At 42.7% G+C, this 17,993-nt stretch overlaps 1 long non-coding RNA gene across 1 annotated transcript; it reads left to right on the top strand.

Annotated features, from left to right (window-relative positions):
- The first annotated feature begins 245 nt into the window (after positions 1-245).
- Positions 246-17,309, top strand: LOC136793525 (uncharacterized). Its single transcript, XR_010838869.1, has 4 exons — positions 246-374; positions 12,389-12,984; positions 13,251-13,398; positions 17,212-17,309. It is a non-coding gene; the product is annotated as an uncharacterized lncRNA (long non-coding RNA).
- The last annotated feature ends 684 nt before the right edge of the window (positions 17,310-17,993 follow it).

Below are 17,993 nucleotides of genomic sequence, written 5' to 3' on the forward strand. Positions count from 1 at the left end.
CGTGAGCCATGGCCGCTGAGCCTGTGCGTCCAGAGCCTGTGCTCCGCGATGGGAGAGGCCGCAACAACGAGAGGCCCACGTACCGCAAAAAAAAAAAAAAAAAAAAAAAAGAATATACAAGAAACGCATAAGACAAAAATGTTGGAAAAGAATTCAATAGATGCTTCACCAAAGGAGATGTAAGTAATGGTCAATATGTACATGAAAAGATAACATCATGAGTCATGGGGAAATGCAAATTTAAGCCAACAGGAGAGCAAAACTACAGTGAGAAGGAAGATGGGTGATTGCCTGGAGACTGAGGTCAGCAGATGGGATCAAAGGACATAAGGAAACTTCTTTAGAGAAAGCCCATCGACCTCCTCAGTGACTGGGTAAGTCTCTCTTGGTCTTGGATCTCCCGTCTTGGTTGACGATTCTGAGTTTTATTCAGTGGTTGGCAAACTTGTTATGAGGAGTAGGTTTTCCTTGAACTTAAGGCAGTTCAAGAAGAGGTACCTGAATTCTCAGTTGAAAGACACTGGGAAGGTTGCTCAGTTCAAATGCACTGAGAAAATTGTCTAGGTGAAAGACACTGGAAAGGTTTGGACTGGGTGATTAGGTAAGGGCTAACCTGGTGTCTTTCCTTGAATGGGCTACTTTAACAGTTTGTTGGAATAAAAATGAAGACACCATATGAGAGCTTTTAGCTCCAAAATAAGAGACAAAAAGCTCCTCCCAGCTGGTTACAGCTTTCTCAGGCAACTGAGAAATTTACAGGAGTGGTGGAGGCAAGTCCTCATACCATGCAGCGGTCCCGTAGAGAAACCCACTCATTAATTAAAGACACGCTCATCTGGGGTTGTACACATTAGAACTGGCCATCCAGTGCTTGAGCACCCATGGTGGTTTTAGTCTGCTGGAGGGAGAAACCCAGACACCCTTCAAGGAGGAACTTGCATTATCTCCCTGCGCCTTTGAGATGTAAATGTACCTGATCTTCTTAGGCATCTTGTTCTATGTCTTGAGAGCTTGGTCTGTTGATCAGTGAGAAAACTCTGGCCTCTGCCATCTGGAAGGTACTCATACAGTGTACATTTGGAAGCCAGTTGAAGAGACTGGGGTTCCGAGCACTCCCTTTGGCCCTGTCAGCTCTCAGGAGAGTCTGTCATAAGGGTTCCCAATCCATAGGGGGCCTTCATCATGTCAACTTTCATTGGATCCACCTGTACAATAAAGGCCCTTACTTTCTAAGACTATTTTTGCAAATAAACTTTCTGGATCTTGTGAGGGCTGCATCCTTTGCATAATCCTATGGGGACACCTCTTGTGTCTTACTCGTTTGAATCCCTATTCAGATCCTACTCATCAATGGCCAAATGATGGATCCTTTAAATTGGAAACACTTCTAAACTGGTATATTTTTAGAGAGCTCTCCTTGTAAACAGCTATTTTATTGGTAGCTATGGAAAGACCAAATTAAAAGGTGGACACAAAGAAATGTAATGACTAACCTTAAGAACTCCCTTAGTTTAAAAAATAAACCAAAAAAACATCTGTTCGGGAAGCCTATTTGAATTTGTGATCTCAGCTTCCCTCACTGGGTCTTACAGATGCTAATAAGACATTAGGTTAATTAATATTAATTAGGTTAACGAGGGAATAGAAAGGGTTATTAAGGGGAAAGTCCTGTGGCTTGGATATTCATGGGGTTAAAACAAAGGCATTGAAACAGCACTACTTAAGGTTGGATTAGCCAAAGCAACCCTCTGTGGGCTCCACCCAATATTAAAGGGCCCCAAACAAGTTTGCTCTATTTACCCCAGTTTGGAAAAAGTTAAGGGGCTGGAAGGGAAAATTTACACTGAGAGAACTGATCAGCAATTGCTTAGAGCAACAGTTAGGCCAATTAATCAAGTTAAACATTGACAAAAGGGCCTGGGTTCCTTGGCTGGACCCCTCACTGGGGATCCCAAAGCCTTTTATACAGGAATGGATAAAACAGCTGGCAGATAAAACAGAAAAGTTTCTGGAACTCCTTATAAGACCAAGACTTGTTGATGGGGTCCTAAATGGAGGCTAAGGCTAAAGATAAAAAAAGTAAGTTATAGAAAGGTTATGGAAAAGGAACCCTGAGAAAAGAGTTTTGTGTATGGTTAGGACTGGCTAGGATTAGAACAAATTAAATAAATGAATCTTAAAAGTAAGGTTGTACAAAACTAGAATTTTATTCTTTCTGTTAAGAGGATAAAGTTTTTTTGGAATATCTGCTTTTGATAACAGTTTCTTTACCTCTTAAGTAATCTGTTGTAACTTTCTATATTTGCCTTTTAAATCTTTTGTTATCACTTTGGTTAAATGAATAAGTACTGTTTCACAGTGATCTACGCTACAATCCTAATTGATCAAGTGTTTTTAAAACTTTTGATATTTTTGACAAACTTCCCCAAATCAGATTCTAAATAGAGTTATTTTGACCTCTAGCTAACTTTGGGATGTTTCAGGGGGCCCCTGAAACATCTCAAAGAGAGGTATTAAACAGTTATACTTATTTGGTGTGTTAAATTACATGGGAAGCATTGGCAAATAAGTGATGATAAGCCTTCTTAAGTTATACTTAGTTAACATCTATTTCTCTCTACCTGATCCATCCAGAATTTGGCTTCTTTGGCTGGCTCCCCTCTGGACTTGGTGATTTATTATGATCCAGGTTGCAACTAGTTATACTAATCATTGTTCTAATTGATCTCTCTTTGTAGTTTTTAAACTGTTTATGCTTTGTGTCTCTTGCTGCTGTACTATAATCTTATTAATGTTACTAGTGATACCCTGTTATTTTATGATTGTTGTTTCTTGCATCACCTACTGTGTAACTAGCTCTCTGACTACACATATTTCCCAGCCAAAAAAAAGTCATGTGTATCCTGGCTCCTCGCCCACCTCTTCAGAGCAGTTCCTCAGAGCTACTGAGTGGCTGTCTCCCTCGCGGGAGTCCTCAGTAAGACCCCGAATCAAACTCAAACTCACAACTCTCATGTTGTGCATTTTTCTTTAAGTTAACACTAGAAATGCAAGAATTGTGAGCCCCATACCAGAATACTGGATCAAAGCTGCCTTTTAACAAGATTCTCAGATGAGTCATATGTACAGTAAAGTTTGAGGAACACTGTTGATAACATCCCATCAATTAAAACTCTCCTCACTTATGGTGGAAAACACAAGGAAGACTTTTAGTTAGTTTTACAAAACTATTTTTGAATATTCTGCTTTGCTTTAGAAATTTCTTTTACTCAAGTGCACAAAATGGTTTACAGCTCAGTGAATTATCCCAAAGTGAACACATCTGTGTACTGACAACTCCGGGGAAGAATTGTACCATTATCCCTTTCCCCTTTACACTTTCCACCTCTCTCTCTTACCTAAAGGTAACCACTATCTTGACTTCTTACAGCATAGATTAGTTTTACCTGCTTTGAACTTGATACAAATGAAATTTTAAAAATATGCCTTGCCTGTGCTTGACTTCGTACAAAATTTCATGTTAGATTACCCATTTATTGTGTGTGTAGCTATAGTTTTTTCCACTTTTATTCTGTAGAATTCCATTGTATGAATATATCACAATTTATCCATTGTACTATTAAAGGGCATTTAGGTTTCCAGTTTTTGGTTATTTATAAATAATGCTATAAACATTCTTAAACGTGTCTTTGGGTACACACTTATATGCATTTCTGTGGGTGTACCTAGGAGTGAAATTGCTATGTCATAGATAACCATGTATGTTCAACTTTAGGAGATGCCATCAAACCATTTTCCAAAGTGGTTGTACCAACTTACACACCCTCACCAGCAGGAATGAGAGTTGCAGTTACTCCCCATCACTTGGTATTGTTAGTCTTTTCAGTTGTGACCATTCTAATGGGTGTGGTAGGTGAACACTTTGTAGTTTTAATTTGTATTTCTTTGTATACTAATGAAGAAGAGAGCCTTTTCATATATTTATTGACTATTTGAATATTCCCTTTTGTGAAGTCTCATGCCCCCACCCCCTTTTTTATTGGGTTGCCAGTCTTTTTCTTAGTGAGTCATAGGAGTTGTGTGTATTCTGGATCTGAGCTCTTTTGTCAGTTATATGCATTGCAAATACTATTTCTCACTCTCTGGCTTGCCTTTTCACTCTTTTAATAGTATGTACTTTCCTAGTTGTTTTCAGTGAGAGAGCACAGAACCATCTGGTCAACCATTGCCAGAAGCAGAACTTGATCTCCTTTCTAATAACTAAAATTGATCCATTGTCAGTGGGAATTAATTTGAGAAGCTTTTTTTTTTTTTTTTTTGCGGTACGTGGGCCTCTCACTGTTGTGGCCTCTCCTGTTGAGGAGCACAGGCTCTGGATGCGCAGGCCCAGCGGCCATGGCTCACGGGCCCAGCCGCTCCGCGGCATGTGGGATCTTCCCGGACCAGGGCACGAACCCGTGTCCCCTGCATCGGCAGGCGGACTCTCAACCACTGCGCCACCAGGGAAGCCCATGAGAAGCTTTTTGAAAAGGTAGCAAACTGAGAAGGAAGCCAGTTCTGGCACTGTAAGATTTAATGAACACAAAGATGCAGGGAAAAGCAGGGTCTGAATGTGCACCTGAGATATGCAAGGGCTCTGTGTTCTTAGGTGAGTGTTTGTATTCATGAGAAGAGGGAAAACTCATTTTAACAAGTTCTTGAGAGGATTAAATGAGAAAATATGTGAGAAAGTTTTTGGTAAATACATAGGGTATCAAAATTGGGTTGAAATTATTTGACAGTTTTGCCCAGGGACCAGTCTAATTGTGTGTGTGTCTGTGTGTGTCTGTGTGTGTGTGTGTGTCTGTGTGTTTGCTTAGCACATACTGGGATTGTGGCACCCCTGGTGATCCTGAAGTGCACCCGGGCCTGAGAATTACCGCTGACGTTGCAAAGATGAGTTTGTCCACCAGAGGGAGAAAAAGCACTTCTCCATGAAAAAGGCCCCACATAAAACGCATTCTCCGACGTCACAGCTGCGTCAACTCCAATTTATGTAATGTGCCAAGCAGCACAAATGTGAGAAGATAGGTAAAATTATCTTTGGTACTGTTCTTGCCACCACTGGCAAAAGTTCCAGGTCTAACTTAAGGAATAACATGTGGAGAAAAATATATCTTATTTACCCACAACTAGCATCTAGAAATATTTTCAATTCCTTTTCTAGCTCACTTTGATAAAATAGACCATATAAACTGACATCAAAACTGAAAATAAAAAAGGATGGGTAGCGTTGTTGATATAGAGTGGAAATTTTTGAAATAAAATTACTCTAAGAATTATGCAAATGGAAATCAACATCAGCATGAGTAGATTAGTTTAAGATATGCTCACAGGATTTTAGGAAATATGCAGACATAATAATGAACCTTACGTTTATTTCTTTCTTAAAATTTTTTTATTTCTGGCCATGCGGCTTGTGGGATCTTAGTTGCCTCACCAGGAATCAGACCCTCGCCCTCAGCAAAAAAAGCACAGAGTCCTAACCACTAGACTGCCAGGGAATTCCCCTTTATGTTCATTTCTAAACCTGAAATACTTGATTGGCAATTCTCAACTCTCAGTTTCTCCCATCTCTTGCCAAGCTCTATCATAGAAGCTCATAGAAGCTATAAAAGCTACAATCTTAATCTCTGTCCCCTTTTAGCTGCAGATGGTCAATGAGATGTAGGTAAAAAGCACTAGGGAGGCTTCCCTTCCAGAATGAAATGATAAGACTTAGTACAAAAAAAATTCCTTTTCTCCCTTGTTCCCCCCTCCTCTTGCCCCATATTCCTGGGGACACAAAACTTGGAGGTGGAATAACCATCACTGTCCATGAGATGACAAGTGTGAGGATAAAAGCCAGTATAACTAAGGATGTCAGAGAGGACAGGCAGGAGGAGCCTGGATCCTTCCCTGATGAATATTATCTGAGCCAAAATCCATGGTTCGACATACCACTTGGTTAGGGGGAACATTTTCAACACAATGGTACTAGAAAAGGCAGGAAGTCCCACCCTACCTGGCATAGCCTGTGATTTCTTCAGGGTCGGCACCAGGTTAAAGTACACAGACCCCTGCTGTGACTGAACACACAGTCAACAGAATAGAAATAATAAACCAAATGGTAATAAAAAACAGGTATTTGTATCAACGCAAGCCTAATTTGGTCTTTAGGGTGGACAGACCACAAACAAAGGTATCTAATTGGAAAATGAACTGGGAAAGAGTAAGATTTCTACATTTTGATTAAGCAGAGTGGGCAATTTGCTATTTGATGGCTAGGATATTCAGGATAATTGCTGTTCTATGGTCTAGGGCAGGAGAATTTCGTGGAATAGGATTTCTCGGAAATCGGGGGTTGTGTAAAGAACTTGGAAGAATTGAGTTGGCAAAATAGGGGGAAGATATAGGCATATGAGGTCTCCTTGGAAAGGTCCTAAAGGTTTGGGTGGGTCCTCCCCGGAGCACAACCTAGAATTGTCCACCCTGGAGCTGTCACAAGGCGGCTCTGTGAGCTGCCCAGGGGACAGTGACAGTGTACTTCTGGAAAGCAAAAGTAATTGACTAAGAACTAGGAGGTAGTACATCCCTTTAATTGTTGAATTTCAGCAGGTCTGCTGCTGATGCTCTTCTCACATTCAGGCTTTTATTACACTCTGGTAACACTCAAGTCTTTATCTCCAAACCTAACCTCTCCGTGAGTTTTCAGGCTCATTTCCAACTGCCACCTGGATTTTTGCACATTCATTTCAAACTCACCAGGTCCAAAACGGAACGCGTTGAAGTGTCTTTTCTTCCTGTATATTCCGTTTCCCATTCTGTGTATTTTTTGGACAGCTTTTATTCAGTGCTGACTACGTGCCTGTCACTTTGCTAGTGCTGGTGGTACAAGGATGAGCCAAACCAGACATGATTCTACGCCACTGCGTTTTCAGTCTGGAAGGGCAGACTGCTACTAAGCAAATAAGCACACACATGAGTACACATTTCAATCTGTGATGACAAAGGAATGGACACCAGAGGGTATCTGACAATCAACAGGGGGACTGCTGTCTAATCGGGCAGAATATTACCCACCTGGTCACCAGGGCGTCATCCTCTCCTTTCCCTCTCTTACCATTTACATACAACCAACCACCACATCTTGCCTATTTGACCTCCTAAATATTTCTCAAGCCCATCTCCTCTTTCCCTTCCTCATTACCCTAGCTGAGACTGTCTCCATCTTCGTTGTGGACCGGGCATGACTCCTTGAAGCCAGGCTTTGTATATTTTCCTCTTTGTCTTCACTCTACCCCCATTCCTTTCCACACTGCCTTGAGACAGCTTTACCCCTCGCCTAATCTGACCAGGTCGCTTTCCTGACTAAAGTCTTTCTAGTGCTTTCCCATTTTATGTTAAAAATCAACTGACTGGTCTTCCCTGGTGGTGCAATGGTTACAAATCTGCCTGCCAATCCAGGGGACACGGGTTCGAGCCCTGGTTTGGGAAGATCCCACATGCCGCGGAACGGCTAAGCCCGTGCGCCACAACTATTGAGCCTGTGCTCTAGAGCCCGTGTACCACAACTACTGAAGCCCATGCACCTAGAGCCAGTGCTCTGCAACAAGAGAAGCCCGCGCACCACAACAAAGAGTAGCCCCCGCTCCACACGACTAGAGAAAGCCCGAGTGTGGCAGCAGAGACCCAGCACAGCCAAAAATAAATAATTAATTTTTAAAAATCTATTTTTTTAAAGTCAATTGATTTTTTAAAAAATAAATTTATTTATTTTTGGCTGCACTGGGTCTCTGTTGCTGTGCGTGGGGCTTTCTCATTGCAGTGGCTTCTCTTGTAGAGCACGGGCTCTAGGCACTCGGGCTTCAGTAGTTGTGGCATGTGGGCTCAGTAGTTGTGGCGCACAGGCTTAGTTGCTCCGCGACATGTGGGATGTTCCCAGACCAGGGCTCGAACCCATGTCCCTTGCATTGGCAGGCGGATTCCCAACCACTGTGCCACCAGGGAAGTCCCCTAAAAACTTAATAGATTTTATTTGGGGGGGAACAGTTTTAGGTTTATAGAAAAATTGAGCAGAATGTACAGATTCCAAAATACTCCATTCTCCCCCATTTTACCACCCCAACACAATTTCCCTTATTATTAACTTCTTACTTTAGTGTGGTACATTTGTTACAAGTGACAAATCAACACTGATATATTATTGTTAACTAAAGTCTATAGTTTACATTAGGGTTCACTCTTTGTGTTGTACAGTCTATGAACAAAGGGTTTGACAAATACATAATGTCATGTCAACCATTATTACAGTACAGACAGAATAGTTTCTCTGCCCTAAAAATCCCCTGTACTCCACCTATTCGTCTATCCCTCCTCTTAGAACTTCCGCCAACCATTTTACTGTCTCTATAGTTTTGCCTTTTCCAGAATTTCATAGTTGGAATAATACAGTATGTAGCCTTTTCAGAATGGCTTCTTTTATTTAACAACATGCATTTAAGTTTCTTCCAAGTTCTTTTTTTTGATAGCTCATTTCTTTTTATTGCTGAATAATATTCCACTGTATGGATGTATCACAGTTTATCCATTCACCTATTGAAGGACATCTTGATTGCATCTACATTTGGAGAATTGTGAATAAGACTGCTGTAAACATCTGTGTGCAGGTTTTTGTTTGTTTGTTTGTTTGTTTTTTTGTGGTACGCAGGCCTCTCACTGCTGTGGCCTCTCCCGTTGCAGAGCACAGGCTCTGGACGCACAGGCTCAGTGGCCATGGCTCATGGGCCCAGCCGCCCCACGGCATGTGGGATCTTCCCGGACCGGGGCATGAACCCGCGTCCCCTGCATCGGCAGGCGGACTCTCAACCGCTGCGCCACCAGGGAAGCCCTATGTGCAGGTTTTTGAGTGGACATAGTTTTCAGCTCATTTGGGTAAATACCAAGGAGCATGACTGCTGGGTTGTATGGTTAAACTGTTTACCTTTGTAAGAAACTACCAAACTATCTTCCAAAATGGCTCTACTATACTATTTTGCATTCCCACCAGCAATAAATGAGAGTTCCTGTGGCTCCACATCCAGGCCAGTATTTGGCATTGTCAGTGTTTGGGATTTTAGCCATCCTAGTAGCTATATAGTGGTATCTCATTGTTTAATTTGCAATTCCCTAATGACATTTGATATTGAAATAGCATCTTTTCATCTGCTATTTGGCATCTTTGGTAAGGTGTCTGTTCAAATGTTTGGTTCACTTTTTAATGGGGTTGTCTGTTTTCTTATTATTAAGTTTTAAGGGTTCTTTGTATATTTTGGTTACAAGTCCTTTACTAGAAACGTATTTTGCAAATATTTTCTCCCAGTCTGTGGCTTGTCATTTTATTCTCTTAAAGTGTCTTTCACAGAACAGAAATTTTTCATTTTAATGAAATCCAACTTATCAATTTTTTCTTTCATGGATTGTGTTTTTGGTGTTGTATCTAAAAACTATTGCCAAGGGATTTCCCTGGCGGTCCAGTGGTTAAGACTCTGTGCTTCCAATGCAGGTGACATGCGTTCGATCCCTGGTCAGGGAACTAAGATCCCACATCCCACATGGTACAGCCAAAAATAAATAAATAAAAACTGTTGCCAAACCCAAGGTCACCTCAGTTTTTTTCTATATTATCATCTAGTAGTACAGTTCTATATTTTACTGTTAGGTATAAGATCAATTTTCAGTTAATTTTTGTGAAAAGTATAAGGTCTGTGTCTAGATTCTTTTTTTTGCATGTGGATGTCCAGTTGTTCCAGCACCATTCGTTGAAAAGACTATCCTTTCTCCATTGAATTGCCTTTGCCTTTTTGTCAAGTATATGTTGGCTATATTTGTATGGGTCTATTTCTGGGCTCTCTATTCTGTTGCATTGATCTATTTGTCTGTTCTTTAATACACACCATCTTCATTACTGTAACTTTATAGTAAGTCTTGAAGTTGGTAGTGTCAGTCCTCCAGCTTTGTTCTTCAATATTGTTTTGGCTATTCTGGGTCTTTTGCCTTTGATATAAACTTTAGAATCAGTTTGTTGGTATTCAAAAAGTAACTTGGTAGGATTTTGATTGGGATTGTGTTGAATCTATAGATCGAGTTAGGAAGAACTGATATCTTAACATGAGTCTTCCTGTCCATGAATGTGGAATATCTCTCCATTTATTTAGATTTTATTGATTTCTTTCATCAGAATTTTGTAGTTTTCCTCATGCAGATAATATATATATTTTGTATATGTATAATACAACCACATGTTGTCTAAAGGAGACTTATTTTGGATACAAAGACACAAAGAGATTAAAAGTAAAAGGATGGAAAAGATATTCCATGAAAATAGTAACCAAAAGAGAGCTGAGGTTGTTATATTATTATCAGACAACATAGACTGTCAAAAAAGGTTATGAGACAAAAAAGGATATTATATATTGATAAAAGTTTCAGTTCATCAAGAATATATAAGAATTATAAACAAATACCTATCTAATAACATAGCCCCAAGTTATGTGGAGTAAAAATTGACAGAAATGAAGGGAAAAGTGGACAATTCTACAGTAATAGTTGACTGTTTCAATACCCCACTTCCAATAATGGATAGAACAGCCAGACAGAAGCTCAATAAGGAAACAGAGGACTTTGACAACACTATAAACCAGTTAGACCTAAAACACACATACAGAACACTTCACTGAACAACAGCAGAATACATTCTTCTCAAGCACAAATAGAATATTCTCTAGGATAGACTATATGTTAATCCACAACCAAAACTTAATAAATTTTAAAAGATTGGTATCATACAAAGTACCTTTCTTATTTCAATGGAATAAAACTAGAAATCAATAACAGAAGGAAAAAAATAGAAAACTAACAAATATGTGGAAATTAAACAACATACATTTAAAGAACCAATGGGTTAAGGAAGAAATTACAAGGGAAATGACAATAGCATGAGAAAAATGAAAATAAAAATACAACATACTATATGTATAGCTGCTTCGCTTTGTTATATATACAGCAGAAACTAATACACCATTGTAAAGCAATTATACTCCAATAAAGATGTTTAAAAAAATACAACATACTAAAAATTATTAGATACAGCCAAAGCAGTGCTAGGAGGGAAATTTATAGCTGTAAATACATATATTAATGAAGAAGAAATTTCTCACATCAATCACCTAATTGCTTACATTAAATAACTGGAAAAAGAGGAGAAAACTAAACCCAAATGTCACAGAAGAAAGGAAATAATAAAGATTAGAGAAATGATAAATGAAATAAAGAATAGGAAAAAAAACAGAGAAAATCAACAAAACCTCAATTTGGTTCTTTAAAAAGATCAACAGAATTTGTGCACATGGAGTTGTTCATAATATTCCTCTATTATTGTTTTAATGTCTGTGGGATCAGTAGTGCTGGCCTCTTTTTCATGTCTGATATTAGCAATTTGTGTCTTCTCTTTCTTGGTTAGCTTGGTTGGAGGATTATCGATTTTACTGATCTTTCAGAGAACCAGTTTTTTGTTTCTTTGATTTTCTCTATTGATTTCCTATATTCAGTTTCATTGATTTCTGCTCTAATTTTTTATTTTTTCTTTTCTTCTATTTATTTTGGATTTAGTTTGCTGTTTTCTAGTTTACTAAGGTGGAGGCTTACAGGATTAGATCTTCCTTCTTTTCTAATACATGCATTCAATGCTATGTATATTTTCCTTTAGCATCACTTTTGTTGGATACTACAAATTTTTATAAGTTGTATTTTCATTTAGTTCAAAAAATTTTTTTAATTTCTCTTGAGACTTGTTTTTTGACTTATGTGTTATTTAGAAGTATGTTATTTAATCTCCTGCTATTTGGAGGTTTTGCAGCTATCTTTCTGGTTTTGATTTCTAGTTTAATTCCATTGTGGTCTGAGAGTACACTGTATTATTTCTGTTTTGAATTTGTTAAAGTGCGTTTTACACCCCAGAATGTAGTCTATTTTGGTGAATGTTCCATGTGAGGTTGAGAAAAATGTATACTCTGCAGTGCTGGATGAAGTAATCTATAGATGTCAACAGATCTAATTGACTGATGGTGCAGTTCAGTTCAACCACATCCTTAACTGATTTTCTGCCTGCTGGATCTGTCCATTTCTGATAGAGGGATGTTGGAGTCACCAACTATGTAGAGGATTGGTTTATTTCTCCTTTCAATTCTATCCATCTTTGCCTCACAAAGTTTGGCTCTCTGTTGTTAGGTTCATCCACATTAAAGACTGTTATCGCTTCTGGGGGAATCGACCCATCATTATGTAATGCCCCTCTTTATTCCTGATCATTTTCTTTGTCTTGGCTCTACAGCTGGAAGGCCGGCGCTCGTCGCTGCAGACTCGTTCGTGAAGGGGACGCGCAGTTCCTGTTTGTGAGAGGTTGCTTTAGATGACCTGCTGTTATCTGCGGAGGAACAGCCAGGAACGGGTCATAAAATGTTGCAAATCACTGTCAGAATTCTGGGCCTTAGCCAGGTCCACATCCTCTCCCGCAGTGGCTTTTCGCCTTGGTGCACGGTCTGCGGGATGAAACTGTTTGCGTTTCTTCCTCCAAGCTCCTCACGTTCTGTAGTTTGGCCACAGAGTCAAAGCTCTTTTCACCCTGGGTGGGCAACTTGCAAGTGACCTTGTCATTGTCAAAGCCTCGCCTCGCGCTTCAGCGCCTCCCGGAGCTCTGCCGGACTCGGCGGCCCAAGTCCCAGGAGCTGGGGCTCCAAGCGGGGACAGGGGCGCAAGGCTGGAGGCCGACGGACAACTTCGTCCCCCGGCAGTCACGGCACATGTGCCCATCGCGGCCATTAAGGATGTTGATTCGTTACCAAACTGCCATCTAGAAAGCCAGTCACGATTTAAACTTCCATCAGAGATCATTCAATTACCGCGGGAGAAGGACTGGATCTTACTTTGGTACCCACCTTGCAATTTATTTAATGTTTGGGAGAGGGTGTTTTTTTAAAAAATGTATTCTTCACCAAAAAGTGAGACTAACTAATTCCTAGTGATGGATCTGCAAGTCCAGATTTGTGGGTGGCAACTTGATGTGATTACAGAGCCTCTGAGGTCTTACGGTGTGGGACGTCGTCTTAGACTTTGGAGCCCGACAAATGGGTTTGAATTCTGGTCAGACACTTACCAGTTGTGCAATCTTAACCCCAATTTCTTTCTCTTTAAAGGATTGCTCAATTATGTCTATGCAAAGGGCAGGTGGATCTTGGTGAATAACAGTGAATTATCAACTTACTTGGATGATAACTCCAACTTAGCTGCTCTTCAAGATGTCATTTCTTTGTTGGAGCAAAGCAACACATTCTTTGGCGCCTGGTATGTCTAAGTTGGAAGTAATTTACCTCCTGAATTTTGTCTACATACATAAATGATACGTGTTATTATAAAGAATTCAAAACATATAAACAGAAGAGAGTAAAGGTAGCCTGAAAGCTGCACCCTAAATTAACCCCCAATATTCGGGGAGCCTAGTGGACAAGAGGCTCACTGTTTGGTGTGTAGATTCTCACTTGTTCCCATGTTTTCAGCACAGCCTTACTGCCTACAGGGGAGGCTGGGGCCCTAGAGGCCAGAGCTTTGTTGAATGAGCATCTCCAGGGAGTAAACCTCCAGTCTTCAACCAGTGGAGTGGATATGGACTTCCAGCCACTCTGTGTTCAGACTCGCATTGACTCCCCCGAGTTTTCACCCACCTGATCCTCCACAGGGTCCCTGATGCCTCTGGTCCAGAGCTTCCGCGGGGCCGCAGCAGGGAGGAGCTTCCTCACACTCTGTTGCTGCTGGTTAGGGTTTGGCTTCCAACGTTTGCAGAAAAGTTACTACTTGTACACACACATTCTTGCTTCCAAACTTTTATCGCTATTGTCTTCCTGCCACTTCTGCTTATCCTTGTGGTTTGACCTTGTAAATTATTCCCTTTACTATCATTTTAGGAGTTATAGGAGGGGCGGGGAGGTAAATGCCCTTGTTCATTTTCTAATGATTAGTGGGAACTATCTCATAAAATTCTTATACACATTTTATGTACTATTTAAGTTTAATCTAGTGTCCTAGGACCCTTAGAGCAGAGTAACTGCTTTGTGTGTGTGTGTGTGTGTGTGTGTGTGTATGTGTATGTGTATGTGTATTGAGGATAAGGGGGCATCAGTGCTAGACTCAAATGTTTAATTGACCCTAATTTTATACTATTACTATATTTAATCACAAATGTAATCGTCTTTGTTCCTTTCCCCTCATATTTTATAAATAGCTTAAGTTTTAAAATCTATTCTTTCAAAAATTGGCCTTAAATCTTTGTCAATATTTGTTCCTTTCCAGGAACAAGTAGAACCTGCCTTGCCTGGAATGTATAAATTTTTCAAAATACAGTAGGACCTCATCTTTTTGTTAAACATCCTTTTGTCCCACTTAGAAATATTAAGAAAAACTAAACATTAAAAACTAAGAAAAAATTGTAAAGAAAATAAAATTTATCACAGTTCTCACAGATGAAGGGTTATAAAAATAAATCTACAATCATTTCTGTTTTTATTTTCCATTTCCTTCTGATATGAATTAAAAGTACTCTCATATAAGTCCATTTATGTCTGTAGTACAAACAAATAGCATCAACAAATGTTAAGTGCCAATTTTATTCAAATATTTCAGATTCTCTTAGGTGCAAGTGACAGAAACTCATCTCAAACTAACTGGTTGAAAAGGTAATTTGTTTGTTTGAATTCCTGGGAGTTCCAAGGGTTTATTCAGCTCTAGTTACAGCTGGATCAGAGGGGGTGTCAAATGATATTGTCCGGATTTGAGTGTAATGTGTGTCTCTCTATTTATCTATCAGAAACATTGTTTCATAAAAACTTTATCAGGCTGTTGACAATAATATTTAAACAAATATCCAAACAAGTGTTTCATTTCAGGCGGTTCCCTCAGCAGAATAATTTTTCTCTTGGGTTTTCCTTCAGGTAGTGCGGATTAGAGCCACAGAGTGAAATCGGTCCGGTAATTTTATAATCATAGTTCATTCACTGGTCCCCAACTGATATACTTTCTCTTATGGACACTTGTGTATTGCATCTGCAATCCCTTGGATGTTTGGTCTTTTCCCACCCTTATTAGCCATGGTGGGATGCAGAAGTTGCCTCACTCAATGGGAGATGAAAATGCCAAACTCTTGCTTTCCTAGACTCCCTTGCAGCTAGGGCATGGTCCAGTGACTAACAGTGACTTGGAAGTAGGAACCAGTGACTCAAAGGGGTAGGGACTGAGAGCCTCCACATGGATTGAGTTCCTAGGGCAGCAGTGGCAGCAAATGGTATGCAGGGTGCAGTGCTAGAGGGGTTGGTGGTGCAAGATGTAGACTCTTTTGCTTGCTGGTGGTGATAGGGATATCCACACTTGATGAGTTGTGCCATGTAGTAGTGGGCATTGATCCTGTGTTTCATAGAACCTGGCTCTCCATCCATATTGGCAATTTCGTGATCTACCCAACATTATAAATTCCTTTCTTGTCAAACTCAACCTGAGTTAGTTTCCATTGCTTGCAACTGAGACCCATGAACTGATAGCCTTGTCTTTCTCTGTGTCATTTCTCCTTTACTCTCTTCTTACATCTTATAGCACTCCCCTGGCCTATGCTACTTGAATCTTCTGATATTAGCTGGAAGAGGGGGTCTTGGAGAAGAGATCAAGAGAAGAGGATGGGAGGCCATACTGGGTCTGGGAGGCAGAGAGAGCCCTGCTGGAGGCCATCAGAAATCAGGCCAGCTGATTGCTAATTCAGTAGGTGCAAGCTTCCAGCCACAGGGACACACTCCTCTTGCCACCTTTGCATCCATGACCTGGTCCAGTCTACCATCACCACTCGTCTGGAATGTGGCACTATCTCCTGGCATCCATCTGCTTCTGCCATTGTCCCCCTAAATGCTTTATCAAACACAGGGATCCTGAGAAAACATAGCATCAGCCATTGTCAGTTCTCTGTGAAAACTCCCCAATGTCTCCCCATTTCTCTCAGATTAAAAGTCCTTTATAGAGGACTAAAGTATTTCCCCTCAAAATATTCTCATTACTATGCATTTGATCCCAGGAGAAACTAAGTGCAGGAGGGGATGCTGGGAGGGGAGGGGGCCCTTGCTGGAGTCCCCTTGGCCCCCACCCCATTTGGGAGCAAAGCCATGTTTTCTTGGACCCCTCAGAGCATCCAGGCTGTTCCACAGGGCAGGAATAGGGAGTGGAGGGAAGGGGCGCCTTGGTCTAAGGGAGGGATGCAGCGCCATCACCGGCCAGCGCCCATAACCATCCGTCTCCACACCAGCTGCGGGGTTAGCAGGCAGGGAGCCACTCTGCCCGATCTGTCCCCCAGCCCATGGACAGGCGACACTGTCAGGAAGGGATGGCTGGGAGATGGAAAGATGCAGCAGGGTCCGGTGGGAGGAGCTCTCTGCAGAGGAGCTAGATGTGGCCCAGATCAGTGCAATCCAGGGAAGCGATGGGGAAGAGGGTGGTGGGTGGTGGCGTAGTGGTGCTTTCAGACAAAGGCTCTCCTAGAACGGAGGATGCTGTGTCCCTGTCACCAGGGAGACCAACGACCCAGGGGCCCCAGGGGGAGCCTAATGTCCCTGCAGCCCCTCCACACTCCCAGCCCCAGAGTGCGTGGGGGAGGGATGGCACAGAGCTGGCAAGGAGGACAGCCACCCCTTGCCCAGCACCCTGTGGAGAAACGCCAGCTCTGGGGAAGGAGAGAGGGCTCAGGGTGCACGGTGGAAGGAGACCAGAGGCCCCCCCACCCCTGCAGCCCAGGGGCTGAGGTCGGGGCAGGCTGCGCTGGGGGTTTGCTTGGAGGGGAAAGTGGGGCGGAGTGGGTAGAGTAGAAGTGGGCCCTCCTAGGGGCCCGAGGCCCTCCCGGGGAACTCCAGAGATCCAGTCTCGGTGTCCCAGTGGAGCAAGGAGGAGAGGGGGCCGCTGGCCAGCAGCTTCTATCAGTGCATCCCGAGCCTTCCCTTTCCACCTGGGAGCTTCCCACCGCCCTGCCTGCCTGGGGTCCCCGCGAGACGCAAGTGATGGTGGCCACTCCGCCGCCGACTCTGAGTAAACAGCTGTGTGTTCTCACTGGAGTCGCCTGTGTTTATCTTACAGGGCATCGCGCCTCCCCACTGGGTGGAAGAGAAGAGGAGGAGGCCGCAGCGGGAGCAGGGTTCCAGGGAGGCACCCGGCCTGGTTGCGAGTTGGACCAGGTGGGAGAGCGCGGCCTCAGCTCGGGGTGGCCCTTCCTCTGGTCCCCGGGCGGTGGTTCTGGAGGCGATGCTTCTGGAAGCCGTGGAGACGAGGGTCCGCATTTCGATCCCCCGGGTCAGAAGTCTGCCCTCCCTGCTCGCGAGTCCCGGCTGCCCGCACAGCTGCGGTTCCTGCTTTGGCCGCACCTGCAGCTGCTTGCTTCGAGCGCCGCCTGCCCCCCGCATCGTCTCCTGACCCCGCACCCTCTCCTGCCCCCGCATCCTCTCCTGGCCCCCACATCATCTCCTCCCGCTCCACGGAGCTCCTGGTCTCCATCGTCCATCGCAAGTGTAGTGAGCGCGGCTCACGTTTTATCTCCGCCTCGGCTGCTCACCACGTGAGGGAGGAGTGTCATCCCTCTGTCTTTGCTTTCAGGTTCATTCAGGTTCCTCTGGCAAACCTCGATTTCTTCCTGTAGATTTGGACTTGAACTTCCCGAAGAAGCTCCCAGTGGAGCCGATTGTGGCTTTTGCCGCTGGCGGAGGCTGGGGTCTCACCTCAGGGCAGAATGTCTGGGTCTGGTACCTGTCGGGCTGCCCCTGTGGGCGGAGTTACCTTTGGACAGAGCCGGGGCTCCACTCCCGACTGACCTTGCAGGTAGACGGGTGGACTCGGGGACAGGTGAGGGCTGTGCTGGGCTTGGG

This window comes from Kogia breviceps, chromosome 2, assembly GCF_026419965.1.
Source record: "Kogia breviceps isolate mKogBre1 chromosome 2, mKogBre1 haplotype 1, whole genome shotgun sequence".
Lineage (NCBI taxonomy): Eukaryota > Metazoa > Chordata > Mammalia > Artiodactyla > Physeteridae > Kogia > Kogia breviceps.